The sequence below is a fragment of the Nycticebus coucang genome, chromosome 7, assembly GCF_027406575.1.
Source record: "Nycticebus coucang isolate mNycCou1 chromosome 7, mNycCou1.pri, whole genome shotgun sequence".
Classification (NCBI taxonomy): Eukaryota; Metazoa; Chordata; class Mammalia; order Primates; family Lorisidae; genus Nycticebus; species Nycticebus coucang.
In genome coordinates, this window is record NC_069786.1 from 106381995 (window position 1) to 106387698 (window position 5704).

General features: G+C 34.7%; 1 pseudogene; it reads left to right on the forward strand.

Annotated features, from left to right (window-relative positions):
• Positions 1-4002: 4002 nt before the first annotated feature.
• Positions 4003-4123, forward strand: LOC128591124 (uncharacterized; annotated as a pseudogene).
• The last annotated feature ends 1581 nt before the right edge of the window (positions 4124-5704 follow it).

Below are 5704 nucleotides of genomic sequence, written 5' to 3' on the forward strand. Positions count from 1 at the left end.
GAAATTATAGAGCTGGAAAATGTAATAACTGATATTAAAAACTCAGTAGAAAAAAATCAATGCAGAAATGAGATAATAGAGAAAATGACATAGGTATAGAAAAAATTATCAGGTAAAGAGAAATTTTTTTGTATGGTGAGAGAAAAGAGCCTGTGAGATTAAAAGATCAGGTCACTCTCATATGTTGCCACATTACTGGAATAAGCATAAGTCAGTTTCAGAAATGAAATGGCAGCTCTGAAGTATAGTTCCAACAGGGTTAAATAAAGAGCATTTCTACTTAGTAGCTATTTGGAGTTCTATTTCACATCAAAAGATTCTAGACCTCAATGAATTATTAGTCTGATATGAACTTTTCAGTAAATGAAGAAAAAATCACTCCCCCAGTATATCTCTAGTCTTTAGGAAAATAACTGAGAAGTAATTATTTCAATGATGGGTTTTGATCATCCTTTTTAAGTGTTAATTCCTACCTTGGCAGTGCCCTAGGATAGAAGTAATAACTACTGTACTTCCCTCAGCCCCATCAGTGGTAGCAGAGAGCTCTGAATGCTTCCATAGCTGTCTTCAGGTATATTATGATTCATATCTAAATTAAATCTTATTGCAATATAAACATTATAATCAGAAATTGAAGGACAGTAAATTAGTTAAAAACTCTGGGTTTCTTCTGATTCCTCACAACAGGGAAGCTTTGTATTTATTCTATAGTGCCAATTATCTACATATACTAGGTTTTCTGTTAATAAATAACAGACATAATGTTGATGGTGTCTTCTATTCTTTCTCCATTTTTTTTTTAGCATTGGAAGCAAGAAAGCACAAAAATGTATTAAATGGATCAAAGCAAATGAACATGATTCTTCAGATTAAATTTTAATTATTTGGCTTAAAATATATTGCTGATTACTGGAACTGAGAAGTACTTCCAAGGAAAAGCAGAGCTCCCTGAACACTGCTCTATATAGGGTGTGTGTGTGTGGGGGGGGGTGTATTCAACAGGACTTCAAATTTACTTTTTCAATTTTTTTTGCATAGTTTCCTCCTAAATTAAATTTATAGCCTGAGAACTAGAAAGAGTTCCAAAGAAACTTCATGCAGAATAAGATATCTATCTAGTCAAAATACCTCAAGTTCAAGTCCCAGTTCAGCCATTCGCACCTTAAAGGACACTTAGCTTCTATGAGATTTGAATTGCTAGTAGTAACAAACATAGTTTATGCCTATCATAGATATGAACACTTGCCTAGTTTTCTGGCTAGACTGGTCCAAGTAACGGTCTGTGTATTGCCTATGATCTAAAGCCAGGTTGCCACTCCTATTACCAAAGCAGTGTCCACTGGCAAGAAGCAATGACTGACTAAATGGGACATTTGAGAATATCACTCTCCCAACAGCTCTTTAGAGAGGTCATGTAACTCAACAAAAAATTTTAAAAATTTAACTTGAACCAATGGGAGACAGAAGGTAGGAGGAGAAGCCAGTATGAAAGTTCTTCTCTCTTTTTCTCGAAGCCCCTAGGTTATTCTGCACCTGAGTAGTTCACACGCTTCTGGATGACACTGAGAAACCAAATGCACTTGTTACAAAAAGGTGGACCGAAATGATATAAAGAGACTAAATTAGTGTTTTATGACCTCTAAGGAAGGAAGATGTGAAGGATGAGAGGTTAAGCAGCTGAGATACTTGAAACAAATGTAGATCTGTAAGAGAATTGAAGTACAGAGAAAAGGAAATTTTTACAAGTATCCTACCACTTATTTATTGGGTCACCATGAATGAGCACCAATAGACTCAAGTTTGGACTAAATTTTTAAAATTACTTCTGAGTACTGGAAAGTACCTTGTTGAATCCAGTTCTAGGCCATCTGATTAAAGTATGAATAAATGGAAAACGCATGGAATAGCACTGAAGATAGGTTATTGTGTTGCATATATTAGTTGTCAATGATAGTCTCATCAAATTTCACCAAAATCTTATCACCTGAGGATATATATTTTATTTAAAAAATTATGTATTTATTTATTTGGGAAGAAAAATAGAAGAAAGAGGAAAGGAAGTTAGGAAAAATGTTGGAGATTAAAAGAGAAGGATTGAGTTAAGCTGCTCAAAATAAAGAAAAAAAAACAGAATAGACTTTTTTTTAATTTCTTAGCAGGATTTCGTCTGTCTTCTTCAGCATTAGTTCCTCACAATGAGATGACACAAACATTTTCTGGATTCTGCTTTTGTCTGTTTGCTGTTTTCCACTGGTACTCTACTGGTTTCTCTTTTCAACAAGACCTCCAGTCTATAAGGGAACAAATTCATAATAAAATTATATCCATGCATTATTGGGATGATTTATGTAAGATTAAGAGAAAGGAGGACACGGAGGAAGGGAAAGCATAGACCAAAGGGCTGCATCAGCATTAGAAGCAATTCTCAATGATTCTAGGCTATTGTTTTTCTCTACAAACACATGTTTTGCATGAAGACCAAGGAATCAGGAAAGAATTGGAGAGCCAGCTTTCCAGGCTGAAAGAAACTGTTGTGGGGAATGGAAATATTCTGAATCTTGATTGTGGCATATAGTTACAAGACTATATGCCCCTATATTCATCAAAATTCATAGGTCTATATAATAAAAAGGTAAATTTTACTCTTATAAAAATAACAGGAAAGCAGAAAGAAACAGAATATTCTTCCCTGATGGTGGCAGACTTTAGCTAAGTGAGCTCACGGCTCAGATCACACTTCAGGTAACCAACTATTTCTAAGGTGTTTAAGGACTTTTGTGTCATATAATGGCTGGGGGCACAAAAACAAACAGATAAACTGAAAGAGTCTGCATGTCAAAGGATATCATTGCTCACAATACACCGATGTGTCATGTGCCTCTAAATGCCAGTTAATCTGAATCTAAGTGGTTCTGTGATTCATCTCAGCATGGAAGATGAGTGAAAGTAGTGTATCATTTCTGGTGTAAGGAAAGGTAAAGATTGTCTCATCCTTGCTCTTTCTCCTGGCCACAGGGATAGGAGGAAAGCCTAGAAGATGGCTGGGTTGCATGAAGAAAACTACCTGTGTCTCTAAATTTCTTCGTCTGACCAATAACCCTGGGAGGGATAACAAAGTCAGGGCCATAAAAGTCTTCGGGTTCAAAAAAGTGATTTTGAAAAAAAAATTACTTGCTCTGTGTGCCTTTCTTAAGGTATGTGTATAAAGATCTTTTCAGAGAAAAGTGCCATATAATCAAGAGGTATATTGGTAATAAACAATATAGAGTAGGTTGATTTTTAATCTTTAGAGAATGAGAAATGTATTGTGTTCTTTTTCTGCAGGAATCAATAAAAAGGATTGTACATCTCATTATTTCCTAGGACTTATAAGAGCTTCTACCTCTTGTTTACACAAGCCATTTTTCTGGCAAGAAAGCAAATCCAATTCTATGTAGGCCCCTCTCAGAATCTGTAGGAGCCATGGAGCTCTGAAGCTGGTTTCTTTCCTGCAAGGTTCTCAAAAAAGCCTTTCTCTAGGCAAAGCCGTTGACTGCAGAGAAAGGGAGCCACTGTGGCCTGTATCCAGAAGAAATCAGCGAGGTCACGAGACTTTCCAAATGATCTGTAAAACTGAGCACTTTCTGATTTCCTTCAACAGGGTCTGCCCAGCCAGAGGCACTGAAAGCCAATTATGCTATAAAGCTAATGTTCAGAGCTGTTGAGAATTAGAAATGAAGACCGTCTAAACACGGAATTGCTCAAGCTGTTCCTGTGTCTTAATGGGAGTTATGTTTGGCTTTTACTGGCTATGAAAAAAAATCAATTTTTGTTCTTTTTAATTAGAGTTAAAAAAGTCTTTCACTAATGTAAAACAAGTGGTTCTAGATTTATCTAAATAAAATAAAAATCAGCCACTAATTTCTTTTTTAATGATTTATATTTTGCTCATGATTTCAATATGTATTTGCAAAATGAGTAGGGAAATAGTTTGCTCAATTTCAATATTGTAACTATTGTCCCATCACTTCTCGGCCTTTTGGCTAAGATCAAGTGTAGTAAATATTGTTCCAATGGCAGAATTTACTGGACAAAAATTCAGAATGTGTGATTTGTATTATTGAGCAATGTTGTGCAATGTTATAATCCAGGAATGCATTAAGTGGCTTTTTAGAGAGGTGAAAAATAATAGTATAATAAAATACTATTGAAAGCTATAACTATATTGATACAGGGAATAGTTCTTTTACCATGGCTCAACTTTTATAGAAAATCCTTTCTTTAAAAAAATGTTTGCTTTACGGTCTGAAAGGGTTTTATCCTTACCCTGTTTTTCTGCCCTTGAATATTAATTCAGCCTTTGGCCTCTGTCTAGGGTCTGACTTATTTAGGGAAGTTCCCTTCTCAGACATGTAAGGGTGAAGGCAGAATACCACACTTTTTTTTGCCTAAGATGAGGAAGTCCACCTGTCTGTAGTTCTTCTCACCTACATTCCTCTGATAGAAGGAAGACACCTCCTTAAAAGCCAGACAGCAATCTAACCTGACATGCTAAATTTCTTTCTGAACCTCTAAGAGAAACACACAATGACATTGAGGATAGCTGAATCAATCACTATGATTTGTCTTCTAGGACATAAAAGTGTTGGCTCTGCACATAGGGAGGGGAGAGGAGGAACGCGGAGGAAATCATGACTAGCAGAATTTATTTTATCACTTTGAAATATGTAGCTAAGACAGCAAAGGAAGGAGCAAAGCTATAGCAAATTGTCCTTCTACTTTGATTATTTTTGAGCTATTTGCATTATGGAAAAAGAAGCTCTGGGAACAGGATATGATTTCAGGATAGTGATAAACACGGGATGGAAGAAAAAAGAAGGGAAAAGGCGTATCGACACTTCCTATTAAGTTTTCAAATGAAAATTCCAAACCATATAAATAAATGCCTTAGTATAACAAAAAAGATATTGACATACTGAATAAAAATGTCAAAATACTAAAAATAAAATCTGTGAAATGTTCAAAGAATTAAATGTCTTTTAGCCTCTGCAAGAGATAAAGAAATTACATTAAGAAAAAAAGCGATCATGTGCCAGACATTGTTCTAAGAGCTTCATATACACAACTCCATAATTCATATAACAACGCCAAAAAGAAAATCTTCATTTTCCAAATGAAGACACAAAGCAAGAGAAGTTTAAGTGATTTGCCCAATCTTACATAATGAGTGGTGGAGCTCAGATGGGAACCCATGCAACCCGTTTCTAGGAACTGGACTATTAGCCACTCTGTATATGGAATTAAAAATTAAAATAAAATAAAACAGTGAGCTGAAACTGAATACATTCTAGTAGAATAAAAATAATAAAATAGAAACTTTGGCAATGAAAAATTAAGTCACTGAAATAAAAAATAAGCCATTATCATGATAAGCTATAGATTTCATAAAAAATAAATTGGAAAGCAGACTTGAGAAATTGAATAAACTGAGTCAACTTATCCAAACAATAAGACAAAATATCTGAGTTATTTCCAAACATTTAAAAGAGATTTAGAAACTCTAAGATGTTTTTAATAGGAATTAGAGAAGAAAAGAATAGAACAAATAGTAGAGAAGCAAGACCTTGGAGAGATGATTAGAATTTTCCACAAATGAAGAACATGAGTCCAAAATGGAAAGTTCAATCCAATTGTAAATTTGCATTATTTATCTCTCATGTATGAT